The sequence below is a fragment of the Neopelma chrysocephalum genome, unplaced genomic scaffold (genome assembly GCF_003984885.1).
Source record: "Neopelma chrysocephalum unplaced genomic scaffold, ASM398488v2 Primary Assembly neopelma1_25, whole genome shotgun sequence".
Taxonomy (NCBI): Eukaryota; Metazoa; Chordata; class Aves; order Passeriformes; family Pipridae; genus Neopelma; species Neopelma chrysocephalum.
The window spans coordinates 47,762,805-47,781,998 of NW_020897694.1; the positions used below are offsets into that span (position 1 = coordinate 47,762,805).

General features: G+C 39.4%; 1 protein-coding gene across 4 annotated transcripts in view; it reads left to right on the top strand.

Annotated features, from left to right (window-relative positions):
• The window catches only part of FRMPD4 (FERM and PDZ domain containing 4), a 300,974-nt gene that overhangs the window by 123,927 nt on the left and 157,853 nt on the right, over positions 1–19,194 (top strand). The window contains exon 1 of one of the 4 annotated variants that reach the window (XM_027675175.1): positions 11,711–11,889. The exons of the other annotated variants lie outside the window; for them this stretch is intronic. The gene's annotated coding sequence lies outside the window, so the exon portion shown is untranslated. Of the gene's footprint in view, positions 1–11,710; positions 11,890–19,194 lie in introns of those variants that run through there. 4 annotated transcript variants of the gene reach the window in all.

The following is a 19,194-nucleotide window of genomic DNA, read 5'->3' on the forward strand; positions in this document are numbered from 1 at the left end:
TTGTTCCTCCTGTGATTGACCAGTGCTGCTGTAACCTTACCCCATCTTGCACAAGTGAAATTATGTCTTCGTATGGAGAGTGTGTAACTTACAGCTTCAGCTGAGGTCTTTAGAGAGGAGGCTCATGTCTGCTTGCATCATGTGTGTACAAAGAAAAGGAGAAAGCAAAATTCAGTCACGAATTGTGGTTTTTCCCATTGACTAAGTGGGCCTTGCCAGTGAAGAAACCATCGTGGTCAGGATTGAGTAGTTCTTCCTCGTGGGGCAGGTCCAGGTGTGTCATTAGCCCAGCATTCTGAATCTGCCAGTTTTTTTCTGTTGCTACTGATACAAGGCCAAGGATCTTTGGGGAATGCAGCCTCTTCTATCTAGAGACATTATAAATCAGAACAAAACCTCAACCTTGTTAAATCCAACTCCTAAAGTTATTGGTTGCAATAAAGGTTGAATATCATGAGTACCTCTTACAATTTTTCCATTTTCTGTTTGGGAGCAGTGGAATATTTGTCTGTCTCCATACCTCACCATGAAATAGATAGCTATAAAATGGCAATAAAGGTATTGATAGGATCCCCTATATTGTGACTGGTGTGGGGTCAAGACCAGATTTGAGGGAAGTGCAATAATTACTCTTAATCCAAAGTTTTCTTTTCTGAACAAAGTTTATTATTTTAGTTAATCTGCTAGGTTTCGTGAGATAAATGAATAAAGTGGTGTGCTGGTTTAATGAAGGCAACCAAAGTCTGGTCTTTCACAAAGCCCATTTAAATATCTCCCTTGCCAGCTTCCTGTGTTCAGGCTCTCTTTTCTCCAGAGGTTTACCTCTGTCAAGCACTATGTTTCTTTTATTGTAATGAGGTAAAGGGATGCTAGGAGTAGAGAGGGACAGCATTGTGCTGAGCATGGGTAGTGACGTAACAACCAGATTGTGGTGTTCCCCTTGCTGCTTAAAGATCAGCAGTTTCCTATATATCCTTTCCAGTTTAAACTCTTAATTCTGTCAGTGGCATTTATAGTATATCGGTAGTCTGTATGAAGTTTCCAAAAGCTCACTCCAAGCTACATAGTTCTTTGAGTCTTCCTTTTCCTTAGGGAGAATTAAAAGCAACTTCTGTGTGAATTGGTTCTTCCAGCAGGAAGAAACTGGATGAACCTTTTGTTTTGTTTTTTTTTAATTGTGCTCTTGAAAAATGTGGAAAAATAACATGTAGAAGCTAAATGGAAGTATGGCGTTCTGGAAAGCAAAGGCACAGAAATTGCTGTCATGAGTTGGAAAGTGAAATTTAGTGCTAAAAGATATGGTTTAAGCTGATTTTACTCAGATGTATAACTCTGTCTAGGGAGGAGTTCTCATGGGAAGGTTGTCACTAGATGAGGATGAGAGAAAGAAGATTTCCGGACTTCTTAGGATATTACAGAAGAAAGATTAAAATAGATGTTTTTTGTCTCAGAGTTCAGTAAACTTCCACCTTCTGCTGTTTTCAGCAATAAAATCTCATGTTTACACCAAGAGTAGCAGAGGAGTTTTATTGAGACAGGTGTGCAAGAAAGGCAGTGTTCACAGCATAGGGTGATATGGGTCTACCCGCTTATAATTGGGGTTTGTCACCCTTTTCAAAATGCATAATATGGCTAAATGAAGAAACTTCTAAACAGTGCTTGTTTTTCAGGAATCTGTGTTACTGTTGTTGGTTCTTACTGCTATCAATCCTCATGGTGCTGTCACGTAAATCAGTGGCTGACTGGTCTTTCTCATTTATGATACTTGCAGCAATTCATTAGCTCTGTCTTATCTAAAGGACTTTTATTTTTAGCTTTACAGCCCTTTAATGTACTTCTCTCTGGCACTGACACATGACTCTGAGAGAGAGCTTTCCAATCCAGCTTGAAAATGTGTTTTCCTGCAGGGAGTGAATACAGTGGAAATTCATCCAGTTTGTCCAGAGACTTATATTCAGGACTTGCCAACATGCCCAGTGAACCTGGACTTGTTTTGGAGTAATTTCTGTAGTGAAACTGCAGTATGGGAATGAGTACTAATGACTGAATAGATAGAAGAGACTTTGATAGTAGATTTTGACATACTTTCTTTCTCTTATGGGCTAGTAAGTGCATTATATGTTTTAAAAGCACATTGTAATACTTTGCAACATGGATATCTTGCTTACAAGAGCTGCCAAGCTTCAGCAAAGAGCCTCCATTTAAGATGCTCACTGACATTCTGTCACAAACTACTTATCTTAGTTATGTTTACCTGTCTCCACTGTAACTTAACTGCATTATGAAAAGCTTCCTTATCTTTCTGTTAGTAGCAAGCTATCCAGTAATAGCAGACTTGCATGTGGCACTGATGAGTAAGTATCATTTAGGTAAACTAAATATATTTAGTGACACCTTTCATAGTTGTTAACAAGCTTTATTTAAAGAGCAAGAGCTGAGTGATGAATTTAGGTACGGAGGTGTAGGAGAGTATGGCTGGAAATTTAAGAGAGGAGTCATCTGTAGTGGTAGCTGAGAAGGATCTTCAGTGATAGTAGTGCATATAAAATCCTCCAGAGACCATTCCTTGCACTTCTTGTAGTCAGGGGAGAGAAAATGGCTCTTCCAAAAAGGAGTTCACTGCCCAAGACAGATAGTGGCTTCTGCATCCCACTCCTTGCGACAGTCTCTTTTTCCTGTGTCAGCAATAGATCATGTTAAAGGGGACAAGCATCACTACACTGAAAATTGCTTTTCTGAATACCTCCCACAGCCTCTCTGAGGGCAACGTTCAAGTGAAATATGTAAGAAGCATTTAGGATATCTAAGAGCTGCCTACTCTCTCTGGGTTTGCTTGGATTCAGAAGAGAGAGGAAACACTGCAGTGGAAATGTTTGGATATGAACTGAAATGGGGAAAAAATGGAATAAAAAAATCTATTTTTCTGAGACTGGCTGTCTTGTCTGTAACATCCTTCTCCTGTAACATCATATTGTCGATGTGTCTGAGGGTGTTCAACACCATCAAAAACTTGGGTTATTTAAAAAAAAATAAATCTGTAAGGAGTTGAAAATTCATTGTCTGTTTAAAAAGCGTAAGCAGAGGGAAGGAAAAGGAAGCGACCTGGTGAGTGTGTGTGGATGTTGGAATTGCAGATGTCGATGTAGGGTTGCAGAAAGGGCATCTCTGCATGTCAGGCTTCTGGAAAGGAACATCAGCTGAGGTGAGTGAGTGGTAGTTGGTTTAGATGGATATTTGCTAAGAGAAATGGTATAGTGGAGGGGTGTGGTACATTTAACTTGGCTGGATAACACATTCAGTATGACTTTGGTTCCCTCTGTTTTCACATAAACCTTTAATGCTACTTAACATTGCTTGCGATTGTTAGTTGCTTCTTCAGTAAATGAAGTGCATCTTTGTGGCCCCCTTAGTGCAGATAAATAAATTTCCAGAGTTTTCTATCTGAAACTGGATCATTTCACGCTCAACTGTGTTCACATTTCCCAAACAGTTGGAGTCATCGGCGTCATGTGTAATTGGGTAATATCTTTGTCTAAATTGATTTGGTTTTCAGTTTCAAAGAGATACCAAAACAACCGTAGTAAAGAAGCCCTCCAGAATCATGTTGGATTTCATAAGAATATAACATCTCTGCAATCTGTTCTTTAGTGCTAACTCAGATCTTGTGAAATGTTTTTATGGCACAGTTATTTTTTCTTTTTTTATTTTAGGATTTTGTTTTAAATGTATGGCTTTTTCTTTAGTTCCAGAGACATTCTTGAAACTGCTCTATTCCTGACCAGTGTGGTCTGCCTGATGGTAGATCAGAATCAGAGATGCAAATGACTTCTATCCAGTAACCTCCTTTTTCCCCAAAGATAGGAACAGCTGCTTGGACAGTGAACCTCCCTGCCAAAAGCCAAATGTCAACCCCTTTGCCACGGTTTGACAGGGATTTGGCAGCTGCTGCCATCAGTGGGACTTGCAGAGTACGTAGAGGGAAAGACAGGTGAGAAGTACTAACTCCTGGTCCCCAGGGATGTGAAGAACCGGGTGTGCAGGTAGAGACGAAATATCTGGTAACTGAGGGGAGAACAGACTATGAGGGAAGATGCTGCACACTGGGATGTGCTTCCTGTGCTGCTAAAATTGTAAGCATCCAGATTTGAAGGGGGAAAAGAAAAAGAAATCCCAGATAATGTTAACAGAAAAACGTAGGTGTACTGTCATGTGGATAGCTTTGTACCTCTTGATCTTTCAAAGTAAGTAGAGATTTTATTCCCTGCATGACATGCCTGGGGCTCGTGGACGTGTGTTGTTGCAATTAAGGACAAGATTTCTGTGAGATGTCTCTTTTTTACCACAGTGGTGCTGTCACTAAGCAGTTGCTCCCTCTGACATCTGGCTTGTCCATTTAATTCCCACTTTGCTCACAAGCCTGTGCCAGCTGGTGGCCTGACGGGGAGATAATCAGAAGTGAGGCTAATGTGCAGGTTGTGACCTGAACAAATATATTACTGAATGTCTTGAGGACAAAAAATAATAGATGGAGATGGTCTTTGATACAAAGAACTGTGTTACTTTGCAGCTGAGGCAGTTGTGTGGTGATGGTACCTCTGGTGGTGAGGATAGATGAGGTAGTCCACTTATTTAGTAATTTCTCACCAGAAATTCAATATCTAGAAAGCAGGAACTAGCTGCTTGCATGGATACTTAGAACAAAGAAGTATTATAGTCTGCAAGTCCTAGTCTGCAAGCCCAAATGCAATGATAGACCAAATGGCCTTCTCTCTGTAAAAAGCAAAAAAGCAAAAAAAGAAGACGACAAAAAAAAAGTAAAATAAAATTTTGATATTGTTGATAGGTGTTGCAACTCTGTCACTTCAAGGTATATGTGTGGGAAAAATAGAAGAATTTATGCTTTTCATCATTCTAGTCCAAGGAGCTATTAGTTTTCTGTAACCTTCAGAGCAGTAGTAGTATTTCAGCATTTCAGATGTCCTTTTTCTTCTGTCACATGCCATCCAGGATCAGCTTTACAACCTACTATTGTCAATGCAAGTGACTAAGTACTGTTGCTTCTCATTTCCTCCCAAAATGTGTATCCTAAATTTCCTTTCTGAAAAACCTTTGTGCTACAAGTAAATATGTTGAAACAGTAGACTTGAAAGGAATAGTTTATACCTGGGGGAACCACTTGGCTTCCCTATTTATTTGGGAGTTATGCTCTGTAGTGTTTCCCATCTGAAGCAGGTAGACATTTAGAGTGTGTGTCACATTCAGGTGTGGAAATAGTTTCTCCAGCAAGATGAGGAAACCAGGTTTGGAATAATCCAATTTATCTCGTGGATTTTGTTTGGTTAGTTTTCAGTTGGTCAAAAAACACATGAACTACTTGAGCAAGAGGTGTCAGGGAACAGGTGGCTTCTGTATTTTATCATAACGATTCATAGTTTGAATAAAGGTGTCATTCGAGAAAAACAGACACCGAGGTATCTCCTTACAGCGAATCAGCATTTTGCTTGCACAGCATTTCCTTCAAAGATCAATTTCTTTTAAATTCAAAACTGATCATAAGGATATAATTCATCAGGGTAAGTCTTTGTTATATGGACAAGCAAAAAAAAGAAAGTGCCTTATTTTTGTTTGTGGGATGTTCTGTGGGCAGACATGAGAGTAGGAAGCAGCAGTGTCTTCAGGAGCTGTGAGCTCAGGCATTTGATCAGCAGGAAAAGTTATTTGCCGATGTTAAACCTTCAGGCATTCTGCACTCCATGTGTAACTTCTCTGTTAATGAATTTGCCATGATTATACAATTTCAATTGACCAGAAGGGAAAAAAAAAAGGGCTACGGTTTCTAGGAAGCTGTTGTTTAATGGTGGTGACTTATGTAGCAGTAGAATTTTCACTCCAATGAAAAGCCCCGCATCAGGTTGCAGGGCTGTCAGAGATCTTTTGAGACTAACAGGGAAAATACATAATGAGAGATGAATTGACTAGCTTAGTTTCTTGAAGGAGCTCAATTTCCTTTTCTTAAAAGAAAAGAAATTTTCTCCTGTATTAGTGCTAAAGCTAGCATTTGAAATACTATTGTAGTGTAGCTATTTGGCAGCTTGGCTTGTTCTCATGTTACAAGAATGATGCTAATAATTCCTATTGACTGCTGTGACCTCTGCTGGAGGGAAAAGAGTCCATTTCCTTGTAGCCCTTCTTCTCAGAGCCTGGTAGCATAATCTTAATTTATTTATTTATTACTTGTTTGTTCCCTGAAGCAAATTTCCCTACCTGCCAGGTGGCTGAAGTGATTTGCATACTTTTTGATTTATCTCCTGTCATAAATGTAGTTCAAAAACAAATATCTGATGAAATTTTTAACCTAATAGGCTTTCAGTTCTATGAGTGTATGCTTTGTACTCATCATAGGGCTTAATTTAACTGTGGCTACGAATGTCTGTCTTAATGTTGAAGTCCACATCTACATTTCTGTTTGCTCCTTTGCCTCACGCTGCATTAAGATTGCATTTGTACAACATGTCATGATTTGAGTGTCTCAGAGATGTCAACATGTAAGTCTATATTGCATCACCTTTCTGAGTACGTACACTGAATCTGCGGTCAGATCTTATTAGTGTGAAGTCTGTTGCAGTTCTGCCTCTGCTGGAAACCACTGACAGTGAAGCCATTTCAGAATAACAAATCTTTGGCTTCAGACTGTAAGAATATCCACTAGTTAAATATTTCTCATTGTTCAATGCTGCAAACAGTGGCTTACATTTTGACTTTATGCTCCAGTTAACTAATTAGAGTGCCCTTTAAGAAGATGCATGTTCATGTATCATTGTTTTGGAAACATCAATGGTTTGAGGTTTTGTTGTCTGTTGGGTGGGTTTTTTCTTTTTGTTTGGTTGGGGGTTTGTTATTGGTTTGTTTGTTTGTTTTTACCGGAGGACTTTTTGCTGTATCTAAAGCAGACCTGTCATGGCTTCAGATCAAAAACTACCTTTGCTACGATGGCTCTGCCCCAGAAAGGTTGTGGTATGGAGCAGCAGTGAGCACACCTGTGCCTTGTTTTTGAAGGGATTCCAAGCAGTACATGGTAGTCCCGTTGTGCTAAACAACCCAAACTTTTTGAGCTCTGACCCAGAAAGCATGACTCAGAGTTACTTTTGCTTGCTAGCTCTCAGCAGCCTAGGAAGAGCTTACTAGAGGCACACATAGGCCCACGTGATGTTTGTTCTCTTCACATTTGTGGGCAGTGTTGTGGTGTTTTGGTTGTAAAAGCAGCCCCCTCAGATGGGGAAACAGGTCAGCAGAGCGTTAGGTTTTGGGTGAGAGTGGGAGGCTTTCAGGGAGGAGTGTGAGATGGAGTTAACTGAAGCCTTTGAGTTTCTCTGTGTGCTCCTTTCTTCTGGTGAAATGGCGTCTTTCTGTGCCAGCTTAGCTGCCTGTGGTGAGACAAACACACCAGGTGTTGGAGTCACAGCTGCGACACTGACAGAAGAGAAAAATAGCAATAGGGACAAGCAATAGGATCCACGTGAAAAATTGTGTGTGTGTGTGTGAGAGAGAGAGAGAGAGAGAGAGAGAGAGAGGGAGGGAGTTCAGGGTTTGCTGTTTCTGTCGTGTCTCTGGGGGCTGGAGTGGCACCAAAAGTCAATGCAGAACGAAGCATGAGGAGGAGAATCCTAAACAGGAAAGTTCTGTGAAAATGGAAGGCATCTGCAGGGCATAAAGGAATTTGGGAGGAATAACGAATTAAAAAGTCCATATAAGCACCGCTTTTTTCCTTCAGTTTAGCCTGTGTTCTAGCAAACAGCACAGAGGAATCAAAAGCTTTCTTATTACAGAAAGGTAAAATCTAAACTATTGTATTGGGAAAAAAGAATATGATTCTATAAGTGGTGTTAAAAGTCTGTCTCTTGCCATTTGATTATTTAAAGCTGGAAATCCTCATCCTGTAGTATCTTCTTAGACTCTTGCTGTTCAGAGGAGCTATGTCTGCATCTCCATCTTCTTTTGCTCCTTGCCAGGCAGATTTTACCAGGCTTGCTTCTTCATGTCTAAGCTTTGAAGCTTAGTGAAGAAATGCAGCTTGAACTCTTGGAGACTACCATGACCATTCTTGGAGAAGAATCTACCAACCCAGAGACTGTGGTTCTCATCTTTATTTGTAAACAAGAATTAATTATAAAAAACTTTTATGCTGTTGAAATTAAAGTTAGAAAAGCAATCTCCAAAACCGGAAACAAATTTAACAGTAAAAAACCCCCCAACTAATAGATTTTGAAAAATAGATAAGTCTTAAAACCCCAAACCTTAGAATCAGTTTCAATTGCTTTTTTAAAAAAGCTTTTCTTCTATAAAACCTTTATCCTTATTCCAGGGCATGGTGATATTTGAAGACAGTGATATTTACATAGTAAAGCGGCAGTTATTTCCTTTTCCTCTAAGATTGATTTAATTAATATTTCTATTGTCTGACAAAAAAGTCTGCCTGCCTGCTTGACATCTCCTCATCTCTTCTTAAAAGCTTCTGAAGACCTTGTGACAAAAGGCAGTCTTTTAAGAATCATACCTACCACTTACAGATTATAAGATTCATTCTACCATGAACTTCAGTAGAACAGAAGGAATACAATGGTTGTTGAAATTAGAATGGTGGTGCTTAAAATACATCACCACCATCACTTTTTTGGGGAGTGGGGTTCTTCCTGTAAACCTATCTCCAACGTGCATATTGAGACAGCACTCCATGTAAAGTATTTATTCTTTCCTACTCATTGGAGTACTTCTTCTTATGTAGAAATCTGAAATGCCACTGCATGGAGGAGTCCTTATGGCATCCATGGGAACAGATTGTGGTAGCATTTCTATTGCTAGTGAAACACTGAAATGCTGGTGGATGCAGAAGCAGAAGAATGTGGAGCACTCATTCTTAGTGTGATACTAAAATATCTAGATGGCAACCATTGTGAGTTTAGTAGTGCCAGCAGTGCAACTTTAAAGCATCTTTTAGGAGCAATTTTTTTTTTAAATATTATTTGCAGTATTTTCTGTTGGTGTGTTGTGATGTTACAGACCCAGGTACGCAATCATCAAGATTAGTGCTGCTCGCTTTTCTCCAAACTACGCCTCTATTGGAATACCCCTAGAAAGATAGGAGAACTTTCTTCTTGATGGGGAAGGACTGAGTTTCTGCTTCATCACTGCAATATTCCTTAGTTTGTGTTTGAAGAAATATTTCCATAGGTCCCCTCTCACACCAAGCAGTCATGTTTCACTTCCAAAGATGTTTGTGTATTTCCAGAATGAAGGGATAACGTTTCTGACATTTAGTTGTATAGTTTGCGTAGATTGGTTTGTGTGGTTTTTTTTTTTATTTGGTTGTTTTTTGTGTTTTTTCTCCCCCCCCCCTCATTTTAAGGTAGAGTTGGAAAGAATAAAGCCTAATTTGCTCTGGTTCACCTGCCAAAAATGTTTTAGTTGAAGGCTTTCTTCTCTAGAGGATAGGGGGAAGGTCAGGGATAAAGCCTGATTGTTTACTAACTGTCTACCTATTAATCAGTAGAAGTCAATTCCCTTTTTAAAAAAAACAGCAATAATTTATTTCATCATTTTTACAGTAGGTTCAATTTAAACTAACCTCACTTGCCACTTCCTTCCAGGAAAGTGGACCTGAAAGATAGATTTGCCTATCCCTTCTTTAAACACCTGTATTCTGCAATCTAGACAACTAAGTTTAATGTTTACAACTCAAGTGTTACTATGGCTTTGAGTGAACTGGTACTGGACTTTCAGTTTCTGGTTAGGTACCATTGCTTAGGGCAGGCAATTTAACCTCTTCCAAGACTGAATGGTGGGTTGCAGTTTGACAAGTAGACTTATCAGGAATAAAGTGTTTTATATCCAGCTTCTGAGGCAATGACAGGTTGGTTTCTGTTCTCCCCCTCACCCTATAGGGCATTAAATAATGTACCATTGCCTTCCATTCCTCATAATATTATTTTCTGGCTTTGGCAACAGAAAGGTCTTTTGTACTGATTTTTAAAGGAGTGTCTGACTTGTTAGTTAGCTTAGTGGCATCTATTAAAACTAAGTCTCAGTCATTGACTAGCAATAACCAAAATGTCAAAAATTGTGACCCTGAACCTTCAACTCTTAGCTAGGACGGCAGCAAGCATGACATATGTAATAATGAGTACTGAAGGAAAAAGTAATTAGTGATTCTTGGTTTTTATCTATGAGAATGATCACATGGAGCAACCTGACTTGAAACTGCAGGCTTTCATTTCTGTTTTTATTAATACTGTTTGGTGTTTTCTTTACATTATCTAAATCATAGCTGTTGAGGGGGGAAAAAATTAATATAATTTGCTTATATTTGATTAGTTGCCTAAATCCCACAAATGCCTATATTAGATTTGTTTCTATTATGTTACAGCTAAAATGCAAATCAGTAGATTTGACTAGAGCTTTTTTGCTTTTCATTTTTGTTCTTCATTTTACTATAAGTTATATCTTGAATGAAATCCACTTTAAGGATCATGGAAGATGTTAATTTTCCATATAATGGACTGTCTAACCATTTAGGCTTGGTAGTGGGTAGTATTAAATTAATTTTTGTAATATTTCTAATGTGGGGAAAATATGCTATATTCTGTAAAGCTACAGTTTCAACTTTATGGTAGCAAATCTGCAATAACTTTTTAATGCTGTTGAGCCATTTATATTTTCTGTTGACAGAACTGAGTAATAGATAAAACTGTCCAACAGTAAGACTTGGAATTTTAGCACCTGCTTCATCTTCTGTGTTTAGGCATAAAACAAATTCTGATTCTTTTTATAGCAACATATTGGAACAAGGGGGTTAGAGAAAATCATGTGCTGTGGAGACATCCTGTATCTTTCCTCCACGATACAGAAACAAGAAGAGCATATTCTGACTGTATGGTCTCAATAGTGCCAACCAGGAATGGAGAAGGAAATCAGATGATATTCATGGTCGATGGATGAAATAAATACATGAACTGGAAACTGGGATTTGGCAAAACTAGTTTGCTGATATGGAGTACATATGCATGTGTAGGGGTGACTTCTTAGCCTGGTTTCCAAAGGAAAAAAAAAAGCTTATATAACTTTGCTGCCTGTTTCTGTGCCTGTCACACATTTTAACTCACTGTCGAATGTGTTTCAAGCTGGCCAGATGGGTGGTGATCTCAGTGGTCCTAAAATAGTCTACCACAGCCTTTAGCCAAGAGGACCTATGATCCCTTCCCCAGCACTTGTCTTTGACCCACTCGGTAAGCAGAGGGGCAGTAGGCGCTTGCCTGTGGCCCCAGGCAGCTGCCATGTGGCTGGCCAGCCGGTGCCCATGCGGGGCTGGATTAGCCCCAGGTTGCAGAGCTTGTACTCTCTCTCTTTCTTTCTCTCTCTCTCTCTCCCAGCTATCAGATCAAATTAACCTTGGTAGGTGACCCCTACCAGTTATTAAGGATTGGACTGGGGAGAGGTTGGCAGATGCACACGCAGAAGGTTCTGTCTCTGTTTGTGGCTCTTTGCCTGGGCTTCATCAGCAGAGCAATATGGATGATCTCTGCTAGTGGGGGGACTGCAGGCTGGACACTTCGCATCACTGATTCGGACCCATCCTATGAAGATGCTATGACAAGCGTTACTGGTTTGTGACTTCACCCCCTCTGGGACAGGGCCTGTTGTTTGCTAGCCAGATCGGTCATCTGGGGAGGGCTGCTGCTTGACTGGAGCCTGGATCCATGGTGTTGCAGAGAGGCTGCCACAGCTTATCTGGCTTTCTGACTGCTTCCTTGGCAGCTCATCTAGACAGCCATCAGTGAAGCAGCCAGGAAAAGCTTTCAGCAGATTGAAGGTGACTGTAGGCCTCTGGGGCCAGAGGTAAGAAGGACAGGTGTCTGCGTGGCAGACTTCTCAGTCTTCCCATGTAAAGTTTGATTTTAACATGAAAACTTGCTGAGAGCTCAGGAAAAAAAAAAATCCTATTGTGCAAGAAGATTGGGAACTTTTAAATAAGACCCACTTGACAAGTAACTGTTTTGGTAACTTAAACTCAGAAAGGTGCCAGGCAAAAGGTGGAGTGTACTAAAACAAGGACGGGTAACAGAGGGGGAGTACAAAATCATAGCTTGGTCACATAGTAATGTAATCAGGAAGACAAAAATATTAAGGCCAATTAGAACCAAAACTAGCTAAAATAATAAGAAGGGATTCTTAAAGTAGACTGATAGCAAAGGGAAGTTTGGGAAAGGTGTAAATTCATGGATGGATACAAGGAACAATCTAGTATATGATGATACAGAAAAATGAAAGCACTACATGCTTCAGGAAAAGCCTGTTCCCCTACCTCTCTATATGCCAGGATTTTTTGAGAGGCACAGCCAACATCTAGAGAGCAACAAGTTAGTGGCTGCTTGGAGAAACTATGTCCAGAAGAGTGGGATTGGATGGGAGCTGCTGAAGGTACTGAAAGAGCTGGAAGATATGGGACCACTACAAAAAGCCTGCAGCTGGGGGAGGTCCCCAGTGAAAGAGAAAAGGTTGATGTTTAATCCGTCTTTAAGAAAGACAAGAAGGAGCATCTGGCAACTATGGGCCACTCAGCTTCGTCTCATGGCCTGGAAAGGTCATGGAGTATATTCTCATTTCCAAACACATGAAGAGCCAGAAGACAACCATAATCAGTCAGTATGGATTTAGCAAGGGCAAATTGTTCTTGACTCACCTTATTGCTGCTTTGGCTCAAATGACTTGCTGTAGGGGTGAGGGCAAGCAGTAGATCCCTTGAATTCAGTAATACTTTTGTCACTGTCTTCTATAGGTGTTTCATTTGGAAGCTGAAGTAGTATGGACTAGGCTAGTGCAATTTTAGGTGGGTTGAAAATTAGCTGCTGAAAGGTTCATGGTGCTTTACATCCGATTGGTGGTCTTTAACAAGCAGGGTACTCTAGGGAATGATGCCAAGGCTGACACTGTCAGAGTTTTCATCAACAACCTGGGTCATGAAGCAAGAGGCACTTTGTGCATATCTGCAGATATGCTAAATCACATTGTTTGACATTCTAGATGGTAGAGTTTCAATCCAGAGGGAGCACTGATGCAAATGAAACCCTTGTTATGTTGAATTGAACGAGAACCTTAAATGTGCTGTCACTGCAAATAAGGTAAATAAGGCACTGGGTTGCACTAGTAGTTGCACCTCAAGGATAGTTTTTATCCCCTCTATCTAGTATCTGTGAGGCTATCTGGAATACTCCATTTGATTTTGGAGGCACTGAACTTGAAAAGATAAATGAAAGGGTTGAAGAAAGAGCATTCAGAGGTCTAGTAAATGGTGAGGGACTTAAGGAATGTGGGTGTGAGGGAGAGTCTGACAAAGTTGAGCTTGCATAGTCTAGAAAAGAGGAATCTAAAGAACAGTCCAGTCACATCCTAAAACTTCTTTAAGGGCATTTACAAGGATCTTAAAGCAGATTTCTGATCAGTAGTGACAGATCGCAAAAAGAGAGATGTAATGGCACAAATTTTAACTTGGGTTTGAACAGTAGGAAGAAACTTTTTTCTGCAGGGACAAAGCAGCCCTAGAAGAGTTTGCCCATGGAAGTGGTTTAATTTCTGTCCTCAGAGGAATTTTAAACTCATTTGGACAGAGCCGTGGCTGACTTCATCTGCTTTTAGCAAGTTTCTACCTGGATAGAAGTTTGTCCCAGCCATCACTTTGATTCTGTGAAGTCTCAGAGACACAGGGGATGTGGAGACAGTTTGGTTCAAGTATGATGCAAAAAAGCTGCAGGAAACCAATCTTCATTCAGCAGGGTTTTTCATGGACCACTCCATGATTTTTTATTCTTTTTTGTATGGTGTCATCATCCCATATTTCACAGATGACTGAAAAAAGAACTTCACTCTGGGTCTTTTAAAATTATGTACAAAAGGATGGTTACTCTGTTGGTACCAATATGCATCCCCTATAGGAGTGTAGTTTTGGCCTTAGGGAACTGGGCTTTGCATATGGAATTCTAGTCACTATTACCACTTAAATTGAAATAAAGTAGATCAGTATTTTTGCATCTGAGCTATAATTTTAAAAGTTTACATTTACTATTTAATTGGAGATATGGATACTTTTAGCCCAGCTGGTGTGAAAAACTGAGTGTTGCCCATGTGTTCTGAGTTAATCTCTTCTCTTCTGTCAGCGTAGATTAGATAAAGCTCCAAAGTCCTGAAAGAGTGCCCATTTTGATAAGTACTGTCCGTATTCAGGGAACTTGATGAAAGCATATGTAATTCCAAGGTCTGCTGTAAAGAGAGCATTTTGGGTTCAATTGAATGATCGTCAGTAGTGGTATTTTTATATGCTTTATCTTTGGGAGACTAAGGGGATAGTCTAAAAGTCTCTATCATTGTCTTTTTGTCCTCATTCATGTTTTGGATCTGTCTGCACAGAGCACTCTGTGTGTGTGTGGTTGCATGCTAGTTATCAAATTTTTTTTTTTTTTTTAATTTTTAGTGCTCCACTTAGGGACCCCTGGTGGCCTAGTGGTTAGAATGCAGGACTCTCACTGCTGCGACTCAGGTTCGATTCCCCGTCCCCCGGGCAGATGGAGCCCGTCAGCCCTGTGTGGCCATCCATCTATGAGAAGGTCACTCTAAACAAACCTACGTCCTGAGGACCTCACTGCCATTGTCCAAGCTTGCTTGGCCCCGGCAGATGAACCTTAGGATTAAAGGGTGGGCTCAGTTCAGCGCAAGCTGTGTCTCACCTAAAAAATCCATTACACAGGCTGGAAAGGTAAAAGACCTTTCCCAAAATCTTCGTTCGCGAAGACTGGCCATTATTTATATAAAGTGCTCCGCTTATTTTTCCTTCTAACTCGTCATACCTTTACAAAAAGTAGTCTTTGTGCACAAGAAATGATTATGCCAGTATAATGTGAGATTGTATAAGAGAGATTTTCCCTGTAAAAGATTAAACAAACTGCAGAACTTCCTATCAGTTTAGCAGACTTCTCGTTTAATCTCATCACGATGCATGAAGATTGTTTACTGCGATAGCTTTTATTAGTGGTTATGCAAATTTTGTGTTAAATCCCATCAGTAATAATCAAGGTTTTATTAGCTAGGCAGTTACATTGCTTGGAATTTTCTGAAGCCATGTTTAATAGCTAGGGAGTGAGGAGTGTCTGAAATACTCATTTTAAGGTATGCCTAAACTGTAGTTGCACCTTTTAAAATACCACTGAACTAGTTAGCTTGGTTGACAGTAATAATGCAGTTGGTTCGAAGTCATATGCTGGTACCATTTATTGGTTATTATTACTGTAGGGGTTACACGAGTACTACATAAGGAGTACATAAATGATATAACAAGCAGCCTAATGTGCAGGGATGTGGTAGGCAGGTTGTATGAGCTCTGCATGTGTAGTTTATGCCCCTGCACTGGGAGGTGTGATGAGTATGCACTGACCAGGTGCACTCTGTATCTCCGTAATTAACTTGGGGACTTGGGGAAAGTTTTTTTCTCTTGGTCTTTGCTTCCAGAATGCTGAACAGAAATATGAAATACAGGCATACACCATTCACAGGTGGTTTTGCTGTACCAGCCATCCTTCCACCATAAGACTGAAGCTGTACCTGTCTGGGGTGTGTTTCTATCTTGGGTTGTATCTGTATGAAGTGCAATTACCCTTTTGAATGCAGGATCAATATTCCTAAAACAGACTCAGGATCTGACTTGAAAGTTAACTAGAAATTATAAATCTATGTGTTTAGGTGTATTATTGGTGCATGATGTCTGAAGTCCAAAACAGCTGCAAAATTTGATGTTTTAAATTATCTCTGTTTATTTTTTGAGCTGTATGCCTAATGGGAGAATTTTTAATGCAGACATGGCAGCCAAGACTGTGTGTTGCTAATATTCTTGATTACTCTGCTTCTGTTACCAGGAAGACTGACAGCTAATACCTATTTCAGTAGTGATTTGTGTAATTTTGGTGTAATGTCTTTTATGAATCAACTTATTTTGCAAAGCTAAAAATTGTCAGATAACAGTGGTTCTGATTTGCAATGGCTTCTTTTTAATTGATGTGCTTGTTTTTGTGGAAGCTGAAGGAGAGCACTGTTTGAAAATTAGGGGTATCAATCGTCTGCAGAAGCCCTTTCTGAAAAGCTGGTGGTTTGGGTTTTTTTTTAATTGTTTATATTTCAGATGTAAACCAAAACTAAAACATTATGTGGTCTAGTATCAAACTAAAACTGATTATCTAAACAATTGTCTGTTGAATATTTTTGCATAAATGTAGCAATAGTTCCTGCAACAACTTGCAAGAAAGTTGCAAGACACGCTATGCTTGATGACTACCTGGATTGAGGAAAGAAAAGATGTAATTTAATTTTAAGATTAGTTTTCTGCTTTTCCTCTTCAATTTAACCATCCTATTGTAAGTCTTATAAATAAGACACAGTAAATGTTATAAATGTCTAAGTCACTAGGGATCTTAAGTGTTATTGGCTTTGGCAAGAAATTTAATATGTGGTCTTCTGCTACATTAAGTTGTTTGTCTATTGATGTATGATGACTTTACTTGTGTAACATGAAATAGTTTATGTTATTTTTGTGAACCTAGGATCAGTGCTTTAGCTTCAGATGTATGTAGCTGCTTTCAGTTTTCAGAAAGAAAAATCGTGGGATTACTGTGAGTTTGAGGTTAATGATTTCAAACATCCAAATTTGCAGATGAATAATCTGGAATGGTGTAGTCCATCTTGTTTTCATGTTCTGGTTGTATTTTGTATTTTTTAAGCGACATTCCAGTTTTAGCACTTTTCTTGTGTTATAGTCTTACAAATATATAACAAATCTACATAATATTAATAATTAAGTGCTCACTTAGTGAGATCTTTATGGATAACATCAGCTTTTGCAGCTCTCATGGTTTATTGTCCTCAGGTTTAGTTGCGCGTCTCAGAAGGTTCAGAGGATTGGCAGCACTGTACAGCCAGAGTGCACAGAGTATCATTTTGTTTTCACTTGTACTTGTTATCTTGCCTGGCATTGTACCTAAGTACCTGCCAAGGTAAATTAACTGTAGTGAAGTCCATAGTAGCAACTGACTTTAAACCTTCTCCTACAATGACTTTTATTTTGATGAATATTGTTGTAATTTTAAACATAAATATCATATCAATTTGAAATTGGAGATATGTAGAAGATGGCCGCTGCATACAGTAAAATGTGTGAAGTTCAGACCTTTCTATACCAAACACTGGAGTAGAACTGCCTTTTCTCTGCAAAAGGAATGATGAGTTTCAGCAAACACAGAATTACTTTCTGATTTTGTTCCTGCCCACAGAAGGGTTTGGAACTAGATGTTCTTTAAGGTCCTTTCCAACCCCAACCATTTTATGATTCTGTGATTTTCCTCAGTTCATGTCCTTTTTCATATGTGTTCCCACCTTTGAAACTGGAGTCTGAAACTCTGACTCATTTTACTGAATAGAGGATGATTGTCATCCTGGGGATGCCTTGTGGCTTTATTTTCCCAATTTTTACTGAATGAAGAGCAGAGCTGTAAGAAGCAACAGTCCTTGAAGACAAGATCCAGAGGATAAGAATGCAGGGATGGAAACAACAGCATTTAAGCACACAAGAGGAGCTGAGTTGCTGCATGATGACTTCTACAAGCCAGCAATACAAAAATGTATATTCATACTTCCCTGTCTCTTCCATGGGTTACACACACCACCATTATTTGAGTTAGCAGTTGTTACTAATGCTACCTAACACTGTGTGCATGTATGCAGAAATTAATACATTGATGTAGCTTATAAGTCTAAGAGTTGGACTTGATGATCCTTGTGGGTCCCTTCCAACTGAGAATATTCTGTGATTCTGTAGTAATATTTAAATACATTTTAAACTGTTTAGAAAATAGCTTTTTTCCCCCATACAGCAAGGTGCAGAAGGTATTTGTTTGGTCTTGTCCGGTCTAGTTTAGATGTTTTACCTTTCCTTCATTATTCTGTGTGAGTATGGAAATAAACTAATTATTTCATTGAGCTAATTCTGGCTAAATCCTGCGATGCAGAACAGCACGTGAAATTGCTTGTGCCCTTCTATTACTCAGACCTGCAAGAGAAGAGGGGAAAAAAAAGAGCACATATATCATGGATTATATTTTGCTTCAGGCATTCACTGACCTCCTGTATTATGATTTGGCAGTTACGTAAAAAAATTAAAAGCTATTTGGATTCTTACCAAATACATTTCATAAAAATAGAAAATACAAGTAATTCAGATTGTAGAATAGCTTTAGATGGATGATTATTCTGAAGATTTTAATAGTCCAATAAGAACCTAATCTAATTGCATGTTGAAATGAAGTTAAATATTTTCAAAATAGATTAGAGAAAGGGAATTGCATTTTGGAAGTGTGGTACAATACCCTTCTTTCTCATTGAGCACACACATTTAAAACCTATATAATTGTGACTAAACAAACACGCCCCAAAGGAAATAAATATAACCAAATGATGATGATATCCATGCTGCCCACTTAACGAGAGGATCAGTGACCACAATGCAATGTCTTATCAGTGTAGCCAGGAGAGCCAGTTACCTCTTTTTTTCCCAGTTACAGCCTCTGCAAGACATCTGATGGGGTCAAGGCAAGTCCTGATCAAGTTGAAAGAGCACCTAACTGTACCAAGGGCTCAGGGGTACACTTGGGACAGTTGCATGAACATTGACTTGTTTCTGTGAGCTCGCAGTGTGAGGCTGGAGTCAGTAAGGAAAATGATCCCAGAGTTCCTTTTGTAGTTGATGGAGCCTCCAAAGCAATTTGGTGCCTGTGAAGCAGACCTCAAAGGACAGAGGACTGCAAGAGCTGTCAGGCGTTAGTCCCGTCATCCCTTCAGATCCTAAATGAAGAGGACTGGAAGCAGCAATTCAGGTCAGAGCTTTTTGGTGACAAAGATATGTCTTAGATACAGCATCTGACTTACAGATGGGTGTGACCTTCTTGATCTTGTCACTTCTTTGGCAATTTTAGATCAGTACCTGAAGCCCACACTTCTGATCTTGGTGGGGGAACACCCCCTGGCCACCCTTGGTGGTCATTCTGCATGTATCTATTTAAATCTGTTATTTAAATATACTATTTGTATTAGGTAGTGAACTCTATGACT